Here is a 27,778-nt window from a genome sequence, read left to right as displayed (position 1 = left end):
AGGAGTAAGGCGCACTACCGTCAGTGTATGAGGACAGCAGTAAAACTTGCTTGCTCCCATAATTCACTTGTAAAGTGCATGAGGAAATATACAGACACCATCTTGAAATTTGCTACTTTAAATCACAGTTTAGAAAAGTAATAACAAGGATGAATTAGGATCTTCACGTTCCGATTCAGGGATTTCCAGTTTAAAGTTTAGATTCTAGTAATAAGCCTGATTTTCTTACAAATTCAAAGATGACAATGGTATGAACAAAGCGATAGGTTTTCCTGGCATTTATTACATTTATTAATGTTTTTAACTCAATTCCCAATAATATTTCTCATCAAAGTATTGTTGATAAGATTTTAATCTATAGAATTAAAAAAACACTTTTTTAAAAACTGTTCTGACCTGTGTCAACAACGTTGTGTTAATCTATTTTCAGTTGGATTACCCAGTTTCTGTTTTCAATCTTAACCCAAACATCGATCAAGCTATAAAAATATGAAAGAGCTGCTTGACCATGATGTGATTTGAATACACAACTTTCTGATATGGATTCAGAAGCACTACAGTTGAATTAAGATCTTCACAATCAGATTCAGTGATTTCCAGTCAAAAATTAAGAATCTGGTAATAAACCCTCTTTTCTTACAAATTCAAAGATGGCAATGGTAAAAATAAATTAATAGGTGCTTATGGCATTAATTACATTTATTAATGTTTGGAACTCAATTCCCAATAACAATTCTTATCAAAGTCCTCTTGAAACGATTATAATCTGTAGAACTAAAAAATGCAGTTTCTTAAACACTGCAGCCTGGTAGCAACAAAGTCGAGTTAACTTTTGTCAAGTTGGACTACGCAGTTGCTGTTTTCAATAATAACCCAAACATCAATCAAGATATGAAAAGACATAAACATCTGATTGACCCCGATGCGATTTGAACACACAACCTTCTGATCTGGAGTCAGACGCGCTACCGTTGCGCCACGAGGTCAGTTGAAAAGTGTTGTTGCTCCCATACTTCACATGAAAAGTGCATGATAAAATATATGGACACCATCTTGAAATTTGCTACTTATAATCACAGTTTGGAAAAGATATAAACAAAGATGAATTAAGGTCTTCACTTTCAGATTCAGGGATTTCCAATTAAAAATTTAGAATATAGCAATAAACCCTTTTTTCTTACAAATTCAAAGATGACAATGGTATGAACAAATTAATAGGTGTTTCTGACTTGCCACAAATTTTCTGTTTTGAACTCAGTTCCCAATGATATATCTCATCAAAGGATTGTTGAAAAGATTTTATTCAGTAGAATTAAAAAAGCAATTTTTCAAACACTTTCCTGACAGGTGGCAACAAGATCATGATAATCTATTGTCAGTTAGAATACGCAGTTTCTGTTTTCAATCTTAACCCAAACATCGATCAACTTTTAAAAAGATGAAAGAGATACTTGAACGTGACATAATTTAAACATGCATCATTCTGACCAGGAGTAAGGGGCACTACCGTCAGTGTATGAGGACAGCTGTAAAACTTGCTTGCTCCCATAATTCACTTGTAAAGTGCATGAGGAAATATACAGACACCATCTTGAAATTTGCTACTTTAAATCACAGTTTAGAAAAGTAATAACAAGGATGAATTAGGATCTTCACGTTCCGATTCAGGGATTTCCAGTTTAAGGTTTAGATTCTAGTAATAAGCCTGATTTTCTTACAAATTCAAAGATGACAATGGTATGAACAAAGCGATAGGTTTTCCTGGCATTTATTACATTTATTAATGTTTTTAACTCAATTCCCAATAATATTTCTCATCAAAGTATTGTTGATAAGATTTTAATCTATAGAATTAAAAAAACACTTTTTTAAAAACTGTTCTGACCTGTGTCAACAACGTTGTGTTAATCTGTTTTCAGTTGGATTACCCAGTTTCTGTTTTCAATCTTAACCCAAACATCGATCAAGCTATAAAAATATGAAAGAGCTGCTTGACCATGACGTGATTTGAATACACAACTTTCTGATATGGATTCAGAAGCACTACAGTTGAATTAAGATCTTCACAATCAGATTCAGTGATTTCCAGTCAAAAATTAAGAATCTGGTAATAAACCCTCTTTTCTTACAAATTCATAGATGGCAATGGTAAAAATAAATTAATAGGTGCTTATGGCATTAATTACATTTATTAATGCTTGGAACTCAATTCCCAATAACAATTCTTATCAAAGTCCTCTTGAAACGATTATAATCTGTAGAACTAAAAAATGCAGTTTCTTAAACACTGCAGCCTGGTAGCAACAAAGTCGAGTTAACTTTTGTCAAGTTGGACTACGCAGTTGCTGTTTTCAATAATAACCCAAACATCAATCAAGATATGAAAAGACATAAAGAGCTGATTGACCTCGACGTGATTTGAACACACAACCTTCTGATCTGGAGTCAGACGCGCTACCGTTGCGCCACGAGGTCATTTGAACAGTGTTGTTGCTCCCATACTTCACATGAAAAGTGCATGATAAAATATATGGACACCATCTTGAAATTTGCTACTTATAATCACAGTTTGGAAAAGATATAAACAAGGATGAATTAAGATTTTCTATAATCTTTGAAAATTCTTGGAGAACAGGAGAAGTGCCAGAAGACTGGAGAAGAGCAAATGTTGTTCCTATCTTCAAAAAGGGGAAGAAGGTGGACCCAGGTAACTATAGGCCGGTGAGTCTGACTTCTATACCAGGAAAGATCTTTGAACAAATTATTAAACAACATGTATGTCAATACCTGGATAAGAATGAAGTGATTAAACAGAGTCAGCATGGGTTTGTAACTAATAAGTCATGTCAGACTAACTTAATTTCCTTCTATGACGGTATCACTGATTGGGTGAATCAAGGAAATGCTGTAGATATAGTATATCTTGACTTCAGCAAAGCATTTGACAAAGTCTCTCATACAATCCTTATTGAAAAAATGATTAAGTATGGAATGGACAAGGCAACTGTTAGGTGGATTCATAACTGGCTTAGTGATCGGACCCAAAGAGTGGTCGTAAATGGCTGCACATCCAGTTGGAAGAATGTCTCAAGTGGGGTACCACAGGGCTCTGTCCTGGGCCCTGTATTGTTCAACATCTTTATCAACGATTTAGATGAAGGAATTGAGGGTAAACTGATTAAATTTGCTGATGACACAAAGCTAGGAGGGATAGCTAATACTAGAGAAGAGAGAGAGAGGATTCAAAAAGATTTAAATAAACTGGAGAAGTGGGCAGCAACTAACAGAATGGTTTTTAACAGGGAGAAATGCAATGTACTACATCTGGGCAATAAAAATGGAAAAAGCATATATAGAATGGGAGGAATAGGGCTAAGTGACAGCACATGTGAAAAAGACTTGGGTATACTAATAGATCACAGACTGAATATGAGTCAACAGTGTGATGCAGCAGCAAAAAAGGCAAATGCAATTCTAGGATGTATTAACAGAAGCATACAGTCTAGATCACGTGAAGTCATTATTTCCCTCTACTCCTCTTTGGTCAGACCTCATCTGGAATATTGTGTCCAGTTTTGGGCACCACATTTTAAAAAAGACATCAACAAACTGGAGCAAGTTCAGAAAAGAGCGACCAGAATGGTGACCGGTCTGCAAACCCTGTCTTATGAGGAAAGGTTGCAGGATTTGGGAATGTTTAGTTTGCAAAAGAGAAGACTGAGAGGAGACTTAATAGCTGTCTACAAATATCTAAAGGGCTGTCACATTGTAGAAGGATCAACTTTATTCTCATTTGCACAAGGAAAGACTAGAAGCAATGGGATGAAACTGAATGGGAGGAGACACAGATTAGATATTAGAAAAAACTTTTTGACAGTTAGAGTGATCAATGAGTGGAACAGGCTGCCACGAGAAGTGGTGAGTTCTCCTTCAATGGAAGTCTTCAAACAGAGGCTGGACAGACATCTGACTGGGATGATTTAGCGAATCCTGCTTTGAGCAGGGGGTTGGACCAGATGGCCCAGGAGGTCCCTTCCAACTCTACGATTCTATGACTCTATGATTCTATGATTAAGGTCTTCACTTTCAGATTCAGGGATTTCCAATTAAAAAATTAGAATATAGTAATAAACCCTTTTTTCTTACAAATTCAAAGATGACAATGGTATGAACAAATTAATAGGTGTTTCTGACTTGCCACAAATTTCCTGTTTTGAACTCAGTTCCCAATGATATATCTCATCAAAGGATTGTTGAAAAGATTTTATTCAGTAGAATTAAAAACGCAATTTTTCAAACACTTTCCTGACAGGTGGCAACAAGATCATGATAATCTATTGTCAGTTAGAATACGCAGTTTCTGTTTTCAATCTTAACCCAAACATCGATCAACTTTTAAAAAGATGAAAGAGATACTTGAACGTGACATAATTTAAACATGCATCATTCTGACCAGGAGTAAGGCGCACTACCGTCAGCGTATGAGGACAGCAGTAAAACTTGCTTGCTCCCATAATTCACTTGTAAAGTGCATGAGGAAATATACAGACACCATCTTGAAATTTGCTACTTTAAATCACAGTTTAGAAAAGTAATAACAAGGATGAATTAGGATCTTCACGTTCCGATTCAGGGATTTCCAGTTTAAAGTTTAGATTCTAGTAATAAGCCTGATTTTCTTACAAATTCAAAGATGACAATGGTATGAACAAAGCGATAGGTGTTCCTGGCATTTATTACATTTATTAATGTTTTTAACTCAATTCCCAATAATATTTCTCATCAAAGTATTGTTGATAAGATTTTAATCTATAGAATTAAAAAAACACTTTTTTAAAAACTGTTCTGACCTGTGTCAACAACGTTGTGTTAATCTATTTTCAGTTGGATTACCCAGTTTCTGTTTTCAATCTTAACCCAAACATCGATCAAGCTATAAAAATATGAAAGAGCTGCTTGACCATGACGTGATTTGAATACACAACTTTCTGATATGGATTCAGAAGCACTACAGTTGAATTAAGATCTTCACAATCAGATTCAGTGATTTCCAGTCAAAAATTAAGAATCTGGTAATAAACCCTCTTTTCTTACAAATTCAAAGATGGCAATGGTAAAAATAAATTAATAGGTGCTTATGGCATTAATTACATTTACTAATGTTTGGACCTCAATTCCCAATAACAATTCTTATCAAAGCCCTCTTGAAACGATTATAATCTGTAGAACTAAAAAATGCAGTATCTTAAACACTGCAGCCTGGTAGCAACAAAGTCGAGTTAACTTTTGTCAGTTGGACTACACTGTTACTGTTTTCAATAATAACCCAAACATCAATCAAGATATGAAAAGACATAAAGAGCTGATTGACCCCGACGTGATTTGAACACGCAACGTTCTGATCTGAAGTCAGACGCGCTACTGTTGCGCCATGAGGTCAGTTGAAAAGTGTTGTTGCTCCCATACTTCACATGAAAAGTGCATGATAAAATATATGGACACCATCTTGAAATTTGCTACTTATAATCACAGTTTGGAAAAGGTATAAACAAGGATGAATTAAGGTCTTCACTTTCAGATTCAGGGATTTCCAATTAAAAATTTAGAATATAGTAATAAACCCTTTTTTCTTACAAATTCAAAGATGACAATGGTATGAACAAATTAATAGGTGTTTCTGACTTGCCACAAATTTCCTGTTTTGAACTCAGTTCCCAATGATATATCTCATCAAAGGATTGTTGAAAAGATTTTATTCAGTAGAATTAAAAAAGCAATTTTTCAAACACTTTCCTGACAGGTGGCAACAAGATCATGATAATCTATTGTCAGTTAGAATACGCAGTTTCTGTTTTCAATCTTATCCCAATCATCAATCATAGAATCATAGAATCATAGAATCGTAGAGTTGGAAGGGACCTCCTGGGCCATCTGGTCCAACCCCCTGCTCAAAGCAGGATTCGCTAAATCATCCCAGTCAGATGTCTGTCCAGCCTCTGTTTGAAGACTTCCATTGAAGGAGAACTCACCACTTCTCGTGGCAGCCTGTTCCACTCATTGATCACTCTAACTGTCAAAAAGTTTTTTCTAATATCTAATCTGTGTCTCCTCCCATTCAGTTTCATCCCATTGCTTCTAGTCTTTCCTTGTGCAAATGAGAATAAAGTTGATCCTTCTACAATGTGACAGCCCTTTAGATATTTGTAGACAGCAATTAAGTCTCCTCTCAGTCTTCTCTTTTGCAAACTAAACATTCCCAAATCCTGCAACCTTTCCTCATAAGACAGGGTTTGCAGACCGGTCACCATTCTGGTCGCTCTTTTCTGAACTTGCTCCAGTTTGTTGATGTCTTTTTTAAAATGTGGTGCCCAAAACTGGACACAATATTCCAGATGAGGTCTGACCAAAGAGGAGTAGAGGGAAATAATGACTTCACGTGATCTAGACTGTATGCTTCTGTTAATACATCCTAGAATTGCATTTGCCTTTTTTGCTGCTGCATCACACTGTTGACTCATATTCAGTCTGTGATCTATTAGTATACCCAAGTCTTTTTCACATGTGCTGTCACTTAGCCCTATTCCTCCCATTCTATATATGCTTTTTTCATTTTTATTGCCCAGATGTAGTACTTTGCATTTCTCCCTGTTAAAAACCATTCTGTTAGTTACTGCCCACTTCTCCAGTTTATTTAAATCTTTTTGAATCCTCTCTCTCTCTTCTCTAGTATTAGCTATCCCTCCTAGCTTTGTGTCATCAGCAAATTTAATCAGTTTACCCTCAATTCCTTCATCTAAATCGTTGATAAAGATGTTGAACAATACAGGGCCCAGGACAGAGCCCTGTGGTACCCCACTTGAGACATTCTTCCAACTGGATGTGCAGCCATTTACGACCACTCTTTGGGTCCGATCACTAAGCCAGCTATGAATCCACCTAACAGTTGCCTTGTCCATTCCATACTTAGTCATTTTTTCAATAAGGATTGTATGAGAGACTTTGTCAAATGCTTTGCTGAAGTCAAGATATACTATATCTACAGCATTTCCTTGATCCACCCAATCAGTGATACCGTCATAGAAGGAAATTAAGTTAGTCTGACATGACTTATTAGTTACAAACCCATGCTGACTCTGTTTGATCACTTCATTCTTATCCAGGTATTGACTTAAATGTTGTTTAATAATTTGTTCAAAGATCTTTCCTGGTATAGAAGTCAGACTCACCGGCCTATAGTTGCCTGGGTCCACCTTCTTCCCCTTTTTGAAGATAGGAACAACATTTGCTCTTCTCCAGTCTTCTGGCACTTCTCCTGTTCTCCAAGAATTTTCAAAGATTATGGAGAGTGGTTCAGAAATTTCTTCTGCTATCTCCTTCAGTACTCTGGGGTGTAATTCATCTGGACCTGGAGACTTGAATTCATTTAGGTTAGCTAAGTGTTTCCTCACTATCTTTCTGTTTATAGATATCCTGGATTCTTCTATTCCCTCAATAGGACAGTGAATAACAGTTGGTGTTACATTTCCTTTCTGAGAGAAAACAGATGCAAAATAGGAATTTAAAAGTTCAGCCTTCTCAACATCCTGTCTTACCATTTCATCATTTTCATCCTGTAAAAATCCTATAGCATCTTTGACTTTTCTTTTACTTTTGACATATCCCCAAAATCCTTTATTATTGCTTTTGACATCTCTTGCAAGCCTCAATTCATTTTCAGCTTTAGCTAATCTGATTTGTGCCCTGCAGATTCTGCAGACAGCATTATATTCTTCTTTAGATATGCCTCCCTCTTTCCATTTTATAAACATTTTTTTCTTCCTTTTCAGCATGTGCTTAAGTTCTGTGTTCACCCATCCTGGTTTCCTTAAATGCTTCCTATTCTTCCCTCTTTTCGGAATTGTTAACAACTGTGCTTTGAGAATTTCATTTTTCAAGATTTCCCATCCTTCCTGGACATTTTTGTCTTTAAGGATATCCAGCCATTGGATCCCTCCAATTCTCTTTCTGAATCCCTTAAAATCTGCCTTTCTGAAATCTAACCTTGACGTCTGAGTCTTCACAGGTCTTCCGCCTCTAGTTATCCAAAATTCTAAAATAGCATGGTCGCTACCTCCTAGGGTTCCAGCCACTTTTACCTCCTCAACCATTTCCTCCCTGTTTATAAGGATTAGATCCAAGGTAGCAGTTCCCCTTGTTTTCTCCCCTACCTTTTGGAAGATAAAGTTGTCAGCAAGAGAGGATAAGAATTTCCTTGACCTGTTAGTTTTGCCTGAGAGAGATTCCCAACAAATGTCTGGATAGTTGAAATCTCCCATGACAACTATGTCATATTTTTTGGAGAACTTGGCCATTTGATGCATAAAGAGTTCATCCATATCTTCAGCTTGCACAGGCGGCCTGTAGTAAATGCCTACAATGGTGTCCTTTCCATTGTTCTGTCCTTGTATTCTTACCCAAACAGTTTCCACAGAACTCCCAGTCCCTGAAGCTTCAATCTCTGTGCAGATATACGCGTTTCTAACATACAATGCAACACCCCCTCCTCGTTTATCAAGTCTGTTTCTTGCAAATAAGTTGTATCCTTCTAGTCTTGTATTCCAATCATGTGTATCGTCCCACCAAGTTTCAGTGATTCCAATGACATCATATTTCTTTTCCTGTGTTAGTAGTTCCAATTCTCCTTGTTTGTTGCCCATGCTTTGTGCATTAGTATAGAAACATTTTAGTTTGTGATTGGTTTCTCTTTCTACAATATTTTTATTAATTAGATTCTTTCGTCTTTGTTCTTCCTTTCCACTTCTATTAGCAGAGTTCTCAATAGCATTTGTCAGGTGTATGGCTTTTTCTGGTCTTTTGCTTCCCTTCCCATGTTGTTCTAGTTTAAAGCTCTCCTTACAAGTGTAGCAAGGCGACTTCCAAATACATGCTTTCCAGTCTTCGTAAGGTGCACCCCATCTCTAGCAAGTAGTCCATCGTATAAGTAGTTCACTCCGTGATCCAGAAATCCAAATCGTTGCTGACGGCACCATCGACGTAGCCAGTTGTTCACCTGCAGAATCTTATTCCACCTCCTTGGTCCATGGCCATCCACTGGGAGGATGGAAGAGAAGACTACCTGCGCTCCCAGTTCTTTCACTTTCTTGCCTAAGTCTTCAAAGTCTCTGCAGATGGTTTCCAGGTCATTTCTTGCGGTGTCATTTGTCCCCACATGTAGTAGCAGGAATGGGTAGTCATCTGTAGGTCTGAAGAGTCCTGATATCCTGTCAGACACATCTTTAATTTTTGCACCTGGAAGACAGCACATTTCTCTTGAAGTTATATCCGGTCTGCAGATAGCGGCCTCTGTTCCTCTCAGCAGGGAATCCCCCATGACCACCACTCTCCGTTTCTTCTTCACAACATTTTTCTTTCTCCATCCAGGAGGACTCTGAAGGCGTACAAGGTTGCTGTTTGTTGGCAAAGTCTTATCCTGATGTATTTCTTCATCATTTTCCTGCGTGAGAGCCTGGTACTGGTTTCTGAGCAGTATGGGTGCTGACTGCCTCCTGATCCTCCTGCTTCTCTGGGTCACATGTCTCCATTCCTCTGTTTCTTCAGGTGCACTTCGAATTTCTTCTCTTTCTGTAACATGAAGAGATAATTCTGCTCTGTCCAAGAACTCTTCACCTTCCTTAATGATCTTCAACGTAGCCAACCTCTCTTCGAGATTTTGCAACTTTTCCTCCAACAGGGACACAAGCTTGCATTTGTGGCATGTGAAGTTTGGCTTTTCCACTGGTAAGTCTGTGAACATGTAGCAAGAAATGCAGCTCACCAAATGGCTCCTGGCCTCTTCCATCTTGAGATTTCTTAAAAACGCTGAAAGATGAGCCAAAATTTTCCGATTTCCTCTTTTCAGCTGCAACGGCCAAAACCCAGTGATCGTTGAGCTTGCGGAGACTCTTCACTTATCCCAGAAGGCACTGGGAATATGCAAATGATCTCCTCAAGACTCTTCCCTGGTTTTCCGATTTCCTCTTTTCAGCTGCAACGGCCAAAACCCAGTGATCGTTGAGCTCGCGGAGACTCTTCACTTATCCCAGAAGGCACTGGGAATATGCAAATGATCTCCTCAAGACTCTTCCCCTGGTTTTCCGATTTCCTCTTTTCAGCTGCAACGGCCAAAACCCAGTGATCGTTGAGCTCGCGGAGACTCTTCACTTATCCCAGAAGGCACTGGGAATATGCAAATGATCTCCTCAAGACTCTTCCCCTGGTTTTCCGATTTCCTCTTTTCAGCTGCAACGGCCAAAACCCAGTGATCGTTGAGCTCGCGGAGACTCTTCACTTATCCCAGAAGGCACTGGGAATATGCAAATGATCTCCTCAAGACTCTTCCCCTGGTTTTCCGATTTCCTCTTTTCAGCTGCAACGGCCAAAACCCAGTGATCGTTGAGCTCGCGGAGACTCTTCACTTATCCCAGAAGGCACTGGGAATATACAAATGATCTCCTCAAGACTCTTCCCCTGGTTTTCCGATTTCCTCTTTTCAGCTGCAACGGCCAAAACCCAGTGATCGTTGAGCTCGCGGAGACTCTTCACTTATCCCAGAAGGCACTGGGAATATGCAAATGATCTCCTCAAGACTCTTCCCCTGGTAGAATATGCAAATGATCTCCTCAAGACTCTTCCCCTGGTCATCGATCAACTTTTAAAAAGATGAAAGAGATACTTGAACGTGACATAATTTAAACATGCATCATTCTGACCAGGAGTAAGGCGCACTACCGTCAGTGTATGAGGACAGCAGTAAAACTTGCTTGCTCCCATAATTCACTTGTAAAGTGCATGAGGAAATATACAGACACCATCTTGAAATTTGCTACTTTAAATCACAGTTTAGAAAAGTAATAACAAGGATGAATTAGGATCTTCACGTTCCGATTCAGGGATTTCCAGTTTAAAGTTTAGATTCTAGTAATAAGCCTGATTTTCTTACAAATTCAAAGATGACAATGGTATGAACAAAGCGATAGGTGTTCCTGGCATTTATTACATTTATTAATGTTTTTAACTCAATTTTAACTCAATTCCCAATAATATTTCTCATCAAAGTATTGTTGATAAGATTTTAATCTATAAAATTAAAAAAACACTTTTTTAAAAACTGTTCTGACCTGTGTCAACAACGTTGTGTTAATCTATTTTCAGTTGGATTACCCAGTTTCTGTTTTCAATCTTAACCCAAACATCGATCAAGCTATAAAAATATGAAAGAGCTGCTTGACCATGACGTGATTTGAATACACAACTTTCTGATATGGATTCAGAAGCACTACAGTTGAATTAAGATCTTCACAATCAGATTCAGTGATTTCCAGTCAAAAATTAAGAATCTGGTAATAAACCCTCTTTTCTTACAAATTCAAAGATAGCAATGGTAAAAATAAATTAATAGGTGCTTATGGCATTAATTACATTTATTAATGTTTGGAACTCAAATCCCAATAACAATTCTTATCAAAGTCCTCTTGAAACGATTATAATCTGTAGAACTAAAAAATGCAGTTTCTTAAACACTGCAGCCTGGTAGCAACAAAGTTGAGTTAACTTTTGTCAGTTGGACTACGCAGTTACTGTTTTCAGTAATAACCCAAACATCAATCAAGATATGAAAAGACATAAACATCTGATTGACCCCGATGTGATTTGAACACACAACCTTCTGATCTGGAGTCAGACGTGCTACCGTTGCGCCACGAGGTCAGTTGAATAGTGTTGTTGCTCCCATACTTCACATGAAAAGTGCATGATAAAATATATGGACACCATCTTGAAATTTGCTACTTATAATCACAGTTTGGAAAAGATATAAACAAAGATGAATTAAGGTCTTCACTTTCAGATTCAGGGATTTCCAATTAAAAATTTAGAATATAGCAATAAACCCTTTTTTCTTACAAATTCAAAGATGACAATGGTATGAACAAATTAATAGGTGTTTCTGACTTGCCACAAATTTTCTGTTTTGAACTCAGTTCCCAATGATATATCTCATCAAAGGATTGTTGAAAAGATTTTATTCAGTAGAATTAAAAAAGCAATTTTTCAAACACTTTCCTGACAGGTGGCAACAAGATCATGATAATCTATTGTCAGTTAGAATACGCAGTTTCTGTTTTCAATCTTAACCCAAACATCGATCAACTTTTAAAAAGATGAAAGAGATACTTGAACGTGACATAATTTAAACATGCATCATTCTGACCAGGAGTAAGGGGCACTACCGTCAGTGTATGAGGACAGCTGTAAAACTTGCTTGCTCCCATAATTCACTTGTAAAGTGCATGAGGAAATATACAGACACCATCTTGAAATTTGCTACTTTAAATCACAGTTTAGAAAAGTAATAACAAGGATGAATTAGGATCTTCACGTTCCGATTCAGGGATTTCCAGTTTAAGGTTTAGATTCTAGTAATAAGCCTGATTTTCTTACAAATTCAAAGATGACAATGGTATGAACAAAGCGATAGGTTTTCCTGGCATTTATTACATTTATTAATGTTTTTAACTCAATTCCCAATAATATTTCTCATCAAAGTATTGTTGATAAGATTTTAATCTATAGAATTAAAAAAACACTTTTTTAAAAACTGTTCTGACCTGTGTCAACAACGTTGTGTTAATCTGTTTTCAGTTGGATTACCCAGTTTCTGTTTTCAATCTTAACCCAAACATCGATCAAGCTATAAAAATATGAAAGAGCTGCTTGACCATGACGTGATTTGAATACACAACTTTCTGATATGGATTCAGAAGCACTACAGTTGAATTAAGATCTTCACAATCAGATTCAGTGATTTCCAGTCAAAAATTAAGAATCTGGTAATAAACCCTCTTTTCTTACAAATTCATAGATGGCAATGGTAAAAATAAATTAATAGGTGCTTATGGCATTAATTACATTTATTAATGCTTGGAACTCAATTCCCAATAACAATTCTTATCAAAGTCCTCTTGAAACGATTATAATCTGTAGAACTAAAAAATGCAGTTTCTTAAACACTGCAGCCTGGTAGCAACAAAGTCGAGTTAACTTTTGTCAAGTTGGACTACGCAGTTGCTGTTTTCAATAATAACCCAAACATCAATCAAGATATGAAAAGACATAAAGAGCTGATTGACCTCGACGTGATTTGAACACGCAACCTTCTGATCTGGAGTCAGATGCGCTACAGTTGCGCCACGAGGTCATTTGAACAGTGTTGTTGCTCCCATACTTCACATGAAAAGTGCATGATAAAATATATGGACACCATCTTGAAATTTGCTTCTTATAATCACAGTTTGGAAAATATATAAACAAGGATGAATTAAGGTCTTCACTTTCAGATTCAGGGATTTCCAATTAAAAATTTAGAATATAGTAATAAACCCTTTTTTCTTACAAATTCAAAGATGACAATGGTATGAACAAATTAATAGGTGTTTCTGACTTGCCACAAATTTCCTGTTTTGAACTCAGTTCCCAATGATATATCTCATCAAAGGATTGTTGAAAAGATTTTATTCAGTAGAATTAAAAAAGCAATTTTTCAAACACTTTCCTGACAGGTGGCAACAAGATCATGATAATCTATTGTCAGTTAGAATACGCAGTTTCTGTTTTCAATCTTAACCCAAACATCGATCAACTTTTAAAAAGATGAAAGAGATACTTGAACGTGACATAATTTAAACATGCATCATTCTGACCAGGAGTAAGGCGCACTACCGTCAGTGTATGAGGACAGCTGTAAAACTTACTTGCTCCCATAATTCACTTGTAAAGTGCATGAGGAAATATACAGACACCATCTTGAAATTTGCTACTTTAAATCACAGTTTAGAAAAGTAATAACAAGGATGAATTAGGATCTTCACGTTCCGATTCAGGGATTTCCAGTTTAAAGTTTAGATTCTAGTAATAAGCCTGATTTTCTTACAAATTCAAAGATGACAATGGTATGAACAAAGCGATAGGTGTTCCTGGCATTTATTACATTTATTAATGTTTTTAACTCAATTCCCAATAATATTTCTCATCAAAGTATTGTTGATAAGATTTTAATCTATAGAATTAAAAAAACACTTTTTTAAAAACTGTTCTGACCTGTGTCAACAACGTTGTGTTAATCTATTTTCAGTTGGATTACCCAGTTTCTGTTTTCAATCTTAACCCAAACATCGATCAAGCTATAAAAATATGAAAGAGCTGCTTGACCATGACGTGATTTGAATACACAACTTTCTGATATGGATTCAGAAGCACTACAGTTGAATTAAGATCTTCACAATCAGATTCAGTGATTTCCAGTCAAAAATTAAGAATCTGGTAATAAACCCTCTTTTCTTACAAATTCAAAGATGGCAATGGTAAAAATAAATTAATAGGTGCTTATGGCATTAATTACATTTACTAATGTTTGGACCTCAATTCCCAGTAACAATTCTTATCAAAGTCCTCTTGAAACGATTATAATCTGTAGAACTAAAAAATGCAGTATCTTAAACACTGCAGCCTGGTAGCAACATAGTCGAGTTAACTTTTGTCAGTTGGACTACGCTGTTACTGTTTTCAATAATAACCCAAACATCAATCAAGATATGAAAAGACATAAAGAGCTGATTGACCCCGACGTCATTTGAACACGCAACCTTCTGCTCTGAAGTCAGACGCGCTACTGTTGCGCCACGAGGTCAGTTGAAAAGTGTTGTTGCTCCCATACTTCACATGAAAAGTGCATGATAAAATATATGGACACCATCTTGAAATTTGCTACTTATAATCACAGTTTGGAAAAGGTATAAACAAGGATGAATTAAGGTCTTCACTTTCAGATTCAGGGATTTCCAATTAAAAATTTAGAATATAGTAATAAACCCTTTTTTCTTACAAATTCAAAGATGACAATGGTATGAACAAATTAATAGGTGTTTCTGACTTGCCACAAATTTCCTGTTTTGAACTCAGTTCCCAATGATATATCTCATCAAAGGATTGTTGAAAAGATTTTATTCAGTAGAATTAAAAAAGCAATTTTTCAAAAACTTTCCTGACAGGTGGCAACAAGATCATGATAATCTATTGTCAGTTAGAATACGCAGTTTCTGTTTTCAATCTTAACCCAAACATCGATCAACTTTTAAAAAGATGAAAGAGATACTTGAACGTGACATAATTTAAACATGCATCATTCTGACCTGGAGTAAGGTGCACTACCATCAGTGTATGAGGACAGCAGTAAAACCTGCTTGCTCCCATAATTCACTTGTAAAGTGCATGAGGAAATATACAGACACCATCTTGAAATTTGCTACTTTAAATCACAGTTTAGAAAAGTAATAACAAGGATGAATTAGGATCTTCACGTTCCGATTCAGGGATTTCCAGTTTAAAGTTTAGATTCTAGTAATAAGCCTGATTTTCTTACAAATTCAAAGATGACAATGGTATGAACAAAGCGATAGGTGTTCCTGGCATTTATTACATTTATTAATGTTTTTAACTCAATTCCCAATAATATTTCTCATCAAAGTATTGTTGATAAGATTTTAATCTATAGAATTAAAAAAACACTTTTTTAAAAACTGTTCTGACCTGTGTCAACAACGTTGTGTTAATCTATTTTCAGTTGGATTACCCAGTTTCTGTTTTCAATCTTAACCCAAACATCGATCAAGCTATAAAAATATGAAAGAGCTGCTTGACCATGACGTGATTTGAATACACAACTTTCTGATATGGATTCAGAAGCACTACAGTTGAATTAAGATCTTCACAATCAGATTCAGTGATTTCCAGTCAAAAATTAAGAATCTGGTAATAAACCCTCTTTTCTTACAAATTCAAAGATGGCAATGGTAAAAATAAATTAATAGGTGCTTATGGCATTAATTACATTTACTAATGTTTGGACCTCAATTCCCAGTAACAATTCTTATCAAAGTCCTCTTGAAACGATTATAATCTGTAGAACTAAAAATGCAGTATCTTAAACACTGCAGCCTGGTAGCAACATAGTCGAGTTAACTTTTGTCAGTTGGACTACGCTGTTACTGTTTTCAATAATAACCCAAACATCAATCAAGATATGAAAAGACATAAAGATCTGATTGACCCCGATGTGATTTGAACACACAACCTTCAGATATGGTGTCAGACGCGCTACCGTTGCGCCACGAGGTCAGTTGAAAAGTGTTGTTGCTCCCATACTTCACATGAAAAGTGCATGATAAAATATATGGACACCATCTTGAAATTTGCTACTTATAATCACAGTTTGGAAAAGATATAAACAAAGATGAACTAAGGTCTTCACTTTCAGATTCAGGGATTTCCAATTAAAAATTTAGAATATAGTAATAAACCCTTTTTTCTTACAAATTCAAAGATGACAATGGTATGAACAAATTAATAGGTGTTTCTGACTTGCCACAAATTTTCTGTTTTGAACTCAGTTCCCAATGATATATCTCATCAAAGGATTGTTGAAAAGATTTTATTCAGTAGAATTAAAAAAGCAATTTTTCAAACACTTTCCTGACAGGTGGCAACAAGATCATGATAATCTATTGTCAGTTAGAATACGCAGTTTCTGTTTTCAATCTTAACCCAAACATCGATCAACTTTTAAAAAGATGAAAGAGATACTTGAACGTGACATAATTTAAACATGCATCATTCTGACCAGGAGTAAGGCGCACTACCGTCAGTGTATGAGGACAGCTGTAAAACTTGCTTGCTCCCATAATTCACTTGTAAAGTGCATGAGGAAATATACAGACACCATCTTGAAATTTGCTACTTTAAATCACAGTTTAGAAAAGTAATAACAAGGATGAATTAGGATCTTCACGTTCCGATTCAGGGATTTCCAGTTTAAAGTTTAGATTCTAGTAATAAGCCTGATTTTCTTACAAATTCAAAGATGACAATGGTATGAACAAAGCGATAGGTGTTCCTGGCATTTATTACATTTATTAATGTTTTTAACTCAATTCCCAATAATATTTCTCATCAAAGTATTGTTGATAAGATTTTAATCTATAGAATTAAAAAAACACTTTTTTAAAAACTGTTCTGACCTGTGTCAACAACGTTGTGTTAATCTATTTTTAGTTGGATTACCCAGTTTCTGTTTTCAATCTTAACCCAAACATCGATCAAGCTATAAAAATATGAAAGAGCTGCTTGACCATGACGTGATTTGAATACACAACTTTCTGATATGGATTCAGAAGCACTACAGTTGAATTAAGATCTTCACAATCAGATTCAGTGATTTCCAGTCAAAAATTAAGAATCTGGTAATAAACCCTCTTTTCTTACAAATTCAAAGATGGCAATGGTAAAAATAAATTAATAGGTGCTTATGGCATTAATTACATTTATTAATGTTTGGAACTCAATTCCCAATAACAATTCCTATCAAAGTCCTCTTGAAACGATTATAATCTGTAGAACTAAAAAATGCAGTTTCTTAAACACTGCAGCCTGGTAGCAACAAAGTCGAGTTAACTTTTGTCAGTTGGACTACGCAGTTACTGTTTTCAATAATAACCCAAACATCAATCAAGATATGAAAAGACATAAAGAGCTGATTGACCCCGACGTGATTTGAACACGCAACCTTCTGATCTGGAGTCAGAAGCGCTACCGTTGCGCCACGAGGTCAGTTGAAAAGTGTTGTTGCTCCCATACTTCACATGAAAAGTGCATGATAAAATATATGGACACCATCTTGAAATTTGCTACTTATAATCACAGTTTGGAAAAGATATAAACAAGGATGAATTAAGGTCTTCACTTTCAGATTCAGGGATTTCCAATTAAAAATTTAGAATATAGTAATAAACCCTTTTTTCTTACAAATTCAAAGATGACAATGGTATGAACAAATTAATAGGTGTTTCTCACTTGCCACAAATTTTCTGTTTTGAACTCAGTTCCCAATGATATATCTCATCAAAGGATTGTTGAAAAGATTTTATTCAGTAGAATTAAAAAAGCAATTTTTCAAACACTTTCCTGACAGGTGGCAACAAGATCATGATAATCTATTGTCAGTTAGAATATGCAGTTTCTGTTTTCAATCTTAACCCAAACATCGATCAACTTTTAAAAAGATGAAAGAGATACTTGAACATGACATAATTTAAACATGCATCATTCTGACCAGGAGTAAGGCGCACTACCGTCAGTGTATGAGGACAGCTGCAAAACTTGCTTGCTCCCATAATTCACTTGTAAAGTGCATGAGGAAATATACAGACACCATCTTGAAATTTGCTACTTTAAATCACAGTTTAGAAAAGTAATAACAAGGATGAATTAGGATCTTCACGTTCCGATTCAGGGATTTCCAGTTTAAAGTTTAGATTCTAGTAATAAGCCTGATTTTCTTACAAATTCAAAGATGACAATGGTATGAACAAAGCGATAGGTGTTCCTGGCATTTATTACATTTATTAATGTTTTTAACTCAATTCCCAATAATATTTCTCATCAAAGTATTGTTGATAAGATTTTAATCTATAGAATTAAAAAAACACTTTTTTAAAAACTGTTCTGACCTGTGTCAACAACGTTGTGTTAATCTATTTTCAGTTGGATTACCCAGTTTCTGTTTTCAATCTTAACCCAAACATCGATCAAGCTATAAAAATATGAAAGAGCTGCTTGACCATGACGTGATTTGAATACACAACTTTCTGATATGGATTCAGAAGCACTACAGTTGAATTAAGATCTTCACAATCAGATTCAGTGAACAAATTAATAGGTGTTTCTGACTTGCCACAAATTTCCTGTTTTGAACTCAGTTCCCAATGATATATCTCATCAAAGGATTGTTGAAAAGATTTTATTCAGTAGAATTAAAAAAGCAATTTTTCAAAAACTTTCCTGACAGGTGGCAACAAGATCATGATAATCTATTGTCAGTTAGAATATGCAGTTTCTGTTTTCAATCTTAACCCAAACATCGATCAACTTTTAAAAAGATGAAAGAGATACTTGAACGTGACATAATTTAAACATGCATCATTCTGACCAGGAGTAAGGCGCACTACCATCAGTGTATGAGGACAGCAGTAAAACTTGCTTGCTCCCATAATTCACTTGTAAAGTGCATGAGGAAATATACAGACACCATCTTGAAATTTGCTACTTTAAATCACAGTTTAGAAAAGTAATGACAAGGATGAATTAGGATCTTCACGTTCCGATTCAGGGATTTCCAGTTTAAAGTTTAGATTCTAGTAATAAGCCTGATTTTCTTACAAATTCAAAGATGACAATGGTATGAACAAAGCGATAGGTGTTCCTGGCATTTATTAATGTTTTTAACTCAATTCCCAATAATATTTCTCATCAAAGTATTGTTGATAAGATTTTAATCTATAGAATTAAAAAAACACTTTTTTAAAAACTGTTCTGACCTGTGTCAACAACGTTGTGTTAATCTATTTTCAGTTGGATTACCCAGTTTCTGTTTTCAATCTTAACCCAAACATCGATAAAGCTATAAAAATATGAAACAGCTGCTTGACCATGACGTGATTTGAATACACAACTTTCTGATATGGATTCAGAAGCACTACAGTTGAATTAAGATCTTCACAATCAGATTCAGTGATTTCCAGTCAAAAATTAAGAATCTGGTAATAAACCCTCTTTTCTTACAAATTCAAAGATGGCAATGGTAAAAATAAATTAATAGGTGCTTATGGCATTAATTACATTTACTAATGTTTGGACCTCAATTCCCAATAACAATTCTTATCAAAGTCCTCTTGAAACGATTATAATCTGTAGAACTAAAAAATGCAGTATCTTAAACACTGCAGCCTGGTAGCAACAAAGTCGAGTTAACTTTTGTCAGTTGGACTACGCTGTTACTGTTTTCAATAATAACCCAAACATCAATCAAGATATGAAAAGACATAAAGAGCTGATTGACTCCGACGTGATTTGAACACGCAACCTTCTGATATGGAGTCAGACGCGCTACTGTTGCGCCACGAGGTCAGTTGAACAGTGTTGTTGCTCCCATACTTCACATGAAAAGTTCATGATAAAATATATGGACACCATCTTGAAATTTGCTACTTATAATCACAGTTTGGAAAAGGTATAAACAAGGATGAATTAAGGTCTTCACTTTCAGATTCAGGGATTTCCAATTAAAAATTTAGAATATAGTAATAAACCCTTTTTTCTTACAAATTCAAAGATGACAATGGTATGAACAAATTAATAGGTGTTTCTGACTTGCCACAAATTTCCTGTTTTGAACTCAGTTCCCAATGATATATCTCATCAAAGGATTGTTGAAAAGATTTTATTCAGTAGAATTAAAAAAGCAATTTTTCAAACACTTTCCTGACAGGTGGCAACAAGATCATGATAATCTATTGTCAGTTAGAATACGCAGTTTCTGTTTTCAATCTTAACCCAAACATCGATCAACTTTTAAAAAGATGAAAGAGATACTTGAACGTGACATAATTTAAACATGCATCATTCTGACCAGGAGTAAGGCGCACTACCGTCAGTGTATGAGGACAGCAGTAAAACTTGCTTGCTCCCATAATTCACTTGTAAAGTGCATGAGGAAATATACAGACACCATCTTGAAATTTGCTACTTTAAATCACAGTTTAGAAAAGTAATAACAAGGATGAATTAGGATCTTCACGTTCCGATTCAGGGATTTCCAGTTTAAAGTTTAGATTCTAGTAATAAGCCTGATTTTCTTACAAATTCAAAGATGACAATGGTATGAACAAAGCGATAGGTGTTCCTGGCATTTATTACATTTATTAATGTTTTTAACTCAATTCCCAATAATATTTCTCATCAAAGTATTGTTGATAAGATTTTAATCTATAGAATTAAAAAAACACTTTTTTAAAAACTGTTCTGACCTGTGTCAACAACGTTGTGTTAATCTATTTTTAGTTGGATTACCCAGTTTCTGTTTTCAATCTTAACCCAAACATCGATCAAGCTATAAAAATATGAAAGAGCTGCTTGACCATGACGTGATTTGAATACACAACTTTCTGATATGGATTCAGAAGCACTACAGTTGAATTAAGATCTTCACAATCAGATTCAGTGATTTCCAGTCAAAAATTAAGAATCTGGTAATAAACCCTCTTTTCTTACAAATTCAAAGATGGCAATGGTAAAAATAAATTAATAGGTGCTTATGGCATTAATTACATTTATTAATGTTTGGAACTCAATTCCCAATAACAATTCCTATCAAAGTCCTCTTGAAACGATTATAATCTGTAGAACTAAAAAATGCAGTTTCTTAAACACTGCAGCCTGGTAGCAACAAAGTCGAGTTAACTTTTGTCAGTTGGACTACGCAGTTACTGTTTTCAATAATAACCCAAACATCAATCAAGATATGAAAAGACATAAAGAGCTGATTGACCCCGACGTGATTTGAACACGCAACCTTCTGATCTGGAGTCAGAAGCGCTACCGTTGCGCCACAAGGTCAGTTGAAAAGTGTTTTTGCTCCCATACTTCACATGAAAAGTGCATGATAAAATATATGGACACCATCTTGAAATTTGCTACTTATAATCACAGTTTGGAAAAGATATAAACAAGGATGAATTAAGGTCTTCACTTTCAGATTCAGGGATTTCCAATTAAAAATTTAGAATATAGTAATAAACCCTTTTTTCTTACAAATTCAAAGATGACAATGGTATGAACAAATTAATAGGTGTTTCTGACTTGCCACAAATTTTCTGTTTTGAACTCAGTTCCCAATGATATATCTCATCAAAGGATTGTTGAAAAGATTTTATTCAGTAGAATTAAAAAAGCAATTTTTCAAACACTTTCCTGACAGGTGGCAACAAGATCATGATAATCTATTGTCAGTTAGAATATGCAGTTTCTGTTTTCAATCTTAACCCAAACATCGATCAACTTTTAAAAAGATGAAAGAGATACTTGAACATGACATAATTTAAACATGCATCATTCTGACCAGGAGTAAGGCGCACTACCGTCAGTGTATGAGGACAGCTGCAAAACTTGCTTGCTCCCATAATTCACTTGTAAAGTGCATGAGGAAATATACAGACACCATCTTGAAATTTGCTACTTTAAATCACAGTTTAGAAAAGTAATAACAAGGATGAATTAGGATCTTCACGTTCCGATTCAGGGATTTCCAGTTTAAAGTTTAGATTCTAGTAATAAGCCTGATTTTCTTACAAATTCAAAGATGACAATGGTATGAACAAAGCGATAGGTGTTCCTGGCATTTATTACATTTATTAATGTTTTTAACTCAATTCCCAATAATATTTCTCATCAAAGTATTGTTGATAAGATTTTAATCTATAGAATTAAAAAAACACTTTTTTAAAAACTGTTCTGACCTGTGTCAACAACGTTGTGTTAATCTATTTTCAGTTGGATTACCCAGTTTCTGTTTTCAATCTTAACCCAAACATCGATCAAGCTATAAAAATATGAAAGAGCTGCTTGACCATGACGTGATTTGAATACACAACTTTCTGATATGGATTCAGAAGCACTACAGTTGAATTAAGATCTTCACAATCAGATTCAGTGAACAAATTAATAGGTGTTTCTGACTTGCCACAAATTTCCTGTTTTGAACTCAGTTCCCAATGATATATCTCATCAAAGGATTGTTGAAAAGATTTTATTCAGTAGAATTAAAAAAGCAATTTTTCAAACACTTTCCTGACAGGTGGCAACAAGATCATGATAATCTATTGTCAGTTAGAATATGCAGTTTCTGTTTTCAATCTTAACCCAAACATCGATCAACTTTTAAAAAGATGAAAGAGATACTTGAACGTGACATAATTTAAACATGCATCATTCTGACCAGGAGTAAGGCGCACTACCATCAGTGTATGAGGACAGCAGTAAAACTTGCTTGCTCCCATAATTCACTTGTAAAGTGCATGAGGAAATATACAGACACCATCTTGAAATTTGCTACTTTAAATCACAGTTTAGAAAAGTAATGACAAGGATGAATTAGGATCTTCACGTTCCGATTCAGGGATTTCCAGTTTAAAGTTTAGATTCTAGTAATAAGCCTGATTTTCTTACAAATTCAAAGATGACAATGGTATGAACAAAGCGATAGGTGTTCCTGGCATTTATTAATGTTTTTAACTCAATTCCCAATAATATTTCTCATCAAAGTATTGTTGATAAGATTTTAATCTATAGAATTAAAAAAACACTTTTTTAAAAACTGTTCTGACCTGTGTCAACAACGTTGTGTTAATCTATTTTCAGTTGGATTACCCAGTTTCTGTTTTCAATCTTAACCCAAACATCGATAAAGCTATAAAAATATGAAACAGCTGCTTGACCATGACGTGATTTGAATACACAACTTTCTGATATGGATTCAGAAGCACTACAGTTGAATTAAGATCTTCACAATCAGATTCAGTGATTTCCAGTCAAAAATTAAGAATCTGGTAATAAACCCTCTTTTCTTACAAATTCAAAGATGGCAATGGTAAAAATAAATTAATAGTTGCTTATGGCATTAATTACATTTACTAATGTTTGGACCTCAATTCCCAATAACAATTCTTATCAAAGTCCTCTTGAAACGATTATAATCTGTAGAACTAAAAAATGCAGTATCTTAAACACTGCAGCCTGGTAGCAACAAAGTCGAGTTAACTTTTGTCAGTTGGACTACGCTGTTACTGTTTTCAATAATAACCCAAACATCAATCAAGATATGAAAAGACATAAAGAGCTGATTGACTCCGACGTGATTTGAACACGCAACCTTCTGATATGGAGTCAGACGCGCTACTGTTGCGCCACGAGGTCAGTTGAACAGTGTTGTTGCTCCCATACTTCACATGAAAAGTTCATGATAAAATATATGGACACCATCTTGAAATTTGCTACTTATAATCACAGTTTGGAAAAGGTATAAACAAGGATGAATTAAGGTCTTCACTTTCAGATTCAGGGATTTCCAATTAAAAATTTAGAATATAGTAATAAACCCTTTTTTCTTACAAATTCAAAGATGACAATGGTATGAACAAATTAATAGGTGTTTCTGACTTGCCACAAATTTCCTGTTTTGAACTCAGTTCCCAATGATATATCTCATCAAAGGATTGTTGAAAAGATTTTATTCAGTAGAATTAAAAAAGCAATTTTTCAAACACTTTCCTGACAGGTGGCAACAAGATCATGATAATCTATTGTCAGTTAGAATACGCAGTTTCTGTTTTCAATCTTAACCCAAACATCGATCAACTTTTAAAAAGATGAAAGAGATACTTGAACGTGACATAATTTAAACATGCATCATTCTGACCAGGAGTAAGGCGCACTACCGTCAGTGTATGAGGACAGCAGTAAAACTTGCTTGCTCCCATAATTCACTTGTAAAGTGCATGAGGAAATATACAGACACCATCTTGAAATTTGCTACTTTAAATCACAGTTTAGAAAAGTAATAACAAGGATGAATTAGGATCTTCACGTTCCGATTCAGGGATTTCCAGTTTAAAGTTTAGATTCTAGTAATAAGCCTGATTTTCTTACAAATTCAAAGATGACAATGGTATGAACAAAGCGATAGGTGTTCCTGGCATTTATTACATTTATTAATGTTTTTAACTCAATTCCCAATAATATTTCTCATCAAAGTATTGTTGATAAGATTTTAATCTATAAAATTAAAAAAACACTTTTTTAAAAACTGTTCTGACCTGTGTCAACAACGTTGTGTTAATCTATTTTCAGTTGGATTACCCAGTTTCTGTTTTCAATCTTAACCCAAACATCGATCAAGCTATAAAAATATGAAAGAGCTGCTTGACCATGACGTGATTTGAATACACAACTTTCTGATATGGATTCAGAAGCACTACAGTTGAATTAAGATCTTCACAATCAGATTCAGTGATTTCCAGTCAAAAATTAAGAATCTGGTAATAAACCCTCTTTTCTTACAAATTCAAAGATAGCAATGGTAAAAATAAATTAATAGGTGCTTATGGCATTAATTACATTTATTAATGTTGGGAGCTCAAATCCCAATAACAATTCTTATCAAAGTCCTCTTGAAACGATTATAATCTGTAGAACTAAAAAATGCAGTTTCTTAAACACTGCAGCCTGGTAGCAACAAAGTCGAGTTAACTTTTGTCAGTTGGACTACGCAGTTACTGTTTTCAATAATAACCCAAACATCAATCAAGATATGAAAAGACATAAACATCTGATTGACCCCGATGTGATTTGAACACACAACCTTCTGATCTGGAGTCAGACGCGCTACCGTTGCGCCACGAGGTCAGTTGAAAAGTGTTGTTGCTCCCATACTTCACATGAAAAGTGCATGATAAAATATATGGACACCATCTTGAAATTTGCTACTTATAATCACAGTTTGGAAAAGATATAAACAAAGATGAATTAAGGTCTTCACTTTCAGATTCAGGGATTTCCAATTAAAAATTTAGAATATAGCAATAAACCCTTTTTTCTTACAAATTCAAAGATGACAATGGTATGAACAAATTAATAGGTGTTTCTGACTTGCCACAAATTTTCTGTTTTGAACTCAGTTCCCAATGATATATCTCATCAAAGGATTGTTGAAAAGATTTTATTCAGTAGAATTAAAAAAGCAATTTTTCAAACACTTTCCTGACAGGTGGCAACAAGATCATGATAATCTATTGTCAGTTAGAATACGCAGTTTCTGTTTTCAATCTTAACCCAAACATCGATCAACTTTTAAAAAGATGAAAGAGATACTTGAACGTGACATAATTTAAACATGCATCATTCTGACCAGGAGTAAGGGGCACTACCGTCAGTGTATGAGGACAGCTGTAAAACTTGCTTGCTCCCATAATTCACTTGTAAAGTGCATGAGGAAATATACAGACACCATCTTGAAATTTGCTACTTTAAATCACAGTTTAGAAAAGTAATAACAAGGATGAATTAGGATCTTCACGTTCCGATTCAGGGATTTCCAGTTTAAGGTTTAGATTCTAGTAATAAGCCTGATTTTCTTACAAATTCAAAGATGACAATGGTATGAACAAAGCGATAGGTTTTCCTGGCATTTATTACATTTATTAATGTTTTTAACTCAATTCCCAATAATATTTCTCATCAAAGTATTGTTGATAAGATTTTAATCTATAGAATTAAAAAAACACTTTTTTAAAAACTGTTCTGACCTGTGTCAACAACGTTGTGTTAATCTGTTTTCAGTTGGATTACCCAGTTTCTGTTTTCAATCTTAACCCAAACATCGATCAAGCTATAAAAATATGAAAGAGCTGCTTGACCATGACGTGATTTGAATACACAACTTTCTGATATGGATTCAGAAGCACTACAGTTGAATTAAGATCTTCACAATCAGATTCAGTGATTTCCAGTCAAAAATTAAGAATCTGGTAATAAACCCTCTTTTCTTACAAATTCATAGATGGCAATGGTAAAAATAAATTAATAGGTGCTTATGGCATTAATTACATTTATTAATGCTTGGAACTCAATTCCCAATAACAATTCTTATCAAAGTCCTCTTGAAACGATTATAATCTGTAGAACTAAAAAATGCAGTTTCTTAAACACTGCAGCCTGGTAGCAACAAAGTCGAGTTAACTTTTGTCAAGTTGGACTACGCAGTTGCTGTTTTCAATAATAACCCAAACATCAATCAAGATATGAAAAGACATAAAGAGCTGATTGACCTCGACGTGATTTGAACACGCAACCTTCTGCTCTGGAGTCAGACGCGCTACCGTTGCGCCACGAGGTCATTTGAACAGTGTTGTTGCTCCCATACTTCACATGAAAAGTGCATGATAAAATATATGGACACCATCTTGAAATTTGCTACTTATAATCACAGTTTGGAAAATATATAAACAAGGATGAATTAAGGTCTTCACTTTCAGATTCAGGGATTTCCAATTAAAAATTTAGAATATAGTAATAAACCCTTTTTTCTTACAAATTCAAAGATGACAATGGTATGAACAAATTAATAGGTGTTTCTGACTTGCCACAAATTTCCTGTTTTGAACTCAGTTCCCAATGATATATCTCATCAAAGGATTGTTGAAAAGATTTTATTCAGTAGAATTAAAAAAGCAATTTTTCAAACACTTTCCTGACAGGTGGCAACAAGATCATGATAATCTATTGTCAGTTAGAATACGCAGTTTCTGTTTTCAATCTTAACCCAAACATCGATCAACTTTTAAAAAGATGAAAGAGATACTTGAACGTGACATAATTTAAACATGCATCATTCTGACCAGGAGTAAGGCGCACTACCGTCAGTGTATGAGGACAGCTGTAAAACTTACTTGCTCCCATAATTCACTTGTAAAGTGCATGAGGAAATATACAGACACCATCTTGAAATTTGCTACTTTAAATCACAGTTTAGAAAAGTAATAACAAGGATGAATTAGGATCTTCACGTTCCGATTCAGGGATTTCCAGTTTAAAGTTTAGATTCTAGTAATAAGCCTGATTTTCTTACAAATTCAAAGATGACAATGGTATGAACAAAGCGATAGGTGTTCCTGGCATTTATTACATTTATTAATGTTTTTAACTCAATTCCCAATAATATTTCTCATCAAAGTATTGTTGATAAGATTTTAATCTATAGAATTAAAAAAACACTTTTTTAAAAACTGTTCTGACCTGTGTC

The 27,778-nt window shown here is 34.8% G+C and overlaps 10 non-coding genes across 10 annotated transcripts; all 10 read right to left on the bottom strand.

Annotated features, from left to right (window-relative positions):
• Positions 1 to 914: 914 nt before the first annotated feature.
• TRNAW-CCA (transfer RNA tryptophan (anticodon CCA)) lies at positions 915 to 986 on the bottom strand. Its single transcript has one exon. It is a non-coding gene; the product is annotated as a tRNA-Trp (tRNA).
• A 1,417-nt stretch (positions 987 to 2,403) lies between these two features.
• Positions 2,404 to 2,475, bottom strand: TRNAW-CCA (transfer RNA tryptophan (anticodon CCA)). Its single transcript has one exon. It is a non-coding gene; the product is annotated as a tRNA-Trp (tRNA).
• A 9,198-nt stretch (positions 2,476 to 11,673) lies between these two features.
• Positions 11,674 to 11,745, bottom strand: TRNAW-CCA (transfer RNA tryptophan (anticodon CCA)). The gene has a single exon. It is a non-coding gene; the product is annotated as a tRNA-Trp (tRNA).
• Positions 11,746 to 13,162: 1,417 nt separating this feature from the next.
• Positions 13,163 to 13,234, bottom strand: TRNAW-CCA (transfer RNA tryptophan (anticodon CCA)). Its single transcript has one exon. It is a non-coding gene; the product is annotated as a tRNA-Trp (tRNA).
• A 4,391-nt stretch (positions 13,235 to 17,625) lies between these two features.
• TRNAW-CCA (transfer RNA tryptophan (anticodon CCA)) lies at positions 17,626 to 17,697 on the bottom strand. Its single transcript has one exon. It is a non-coding gene; the product is annotated as a tRNA-Trp (tRNA).
• A 2,283-nt stretch (positions 17,698 to 19,980) lies between these two features.
• Positions 19,981 to 20,052, bottom strand: TRNAW-CCA (transfer RNA tryptophan (anticodon CCA)). The gene has a single exon. It is a non-coding gene; the product is annotated as a tRNA-Trp (tRNA).
• A 1,416-nt stretch (positions 20,053 to 21,468) lies between these two features.
• Positions 21,469 to 21,540, bottom strand: TRNAW-CCA (transfer RNA tryptophan (anticodon CCA)). The gene has a single exon. It is a non-coding gene; the product is annotated as a tRNA-Trp (tRNA).
• Positions 21,541 to 23,823: 2,283 nt separating this feature from the next.
• Positions 23,824 to 23,895, bottom strand: TRNAW-CCA (transfer RNA tryptophan (anticodon CCA)). Its single transcript has one exon. It is a non-coding gene; the product is annotated as a tRNA-Trp (tRNA).
• A 1,416-nt stretch (positions 23,896 to 25,311) lies between these two features.
• Positions 25,312 to 25,383, bottom strand: TRNAW-CCA (transfer RNA tryptophan (anticodon CCA)). Its single transcript has one exon. It is a non-coding gene; the product is annotated as a tRNA-Trp (tRNA).
• A 1,417-nt stretch (positions 25,384 to 26,800) lies between these two features.
• Positions 26,801 to 26,872, bottom strand: TRNAW-CCA (transfer RNA tryptophan (anticodon CCA)). The gene has a single exon. It is a non-coding gene; the product is annotated as a tRNA-Trp (tRNA).
• Positions 26,873 to 27,778: the final 906 nt, after the last annotated feature.

The sequence above is a fragment of the Dendrobates tinctorius genome, unplaced genomic scaffold, assembly GCF_039654945.1.
Source record: "Dendrobates tinctorius isolate UK_male_01 unplaced genomic scaffold, ASM3965494v1 ptg000178l, whole genome shotgun sequence".
NCBI lineage: Eukaryota > Metazoa > Chordata > Amphibia > Anura > Dendrobatidae > Dendrobates > Dendrobates tinctorius.
This window is presented reverse-complemented; position numbering and strand designations above follow the sequence as displayed.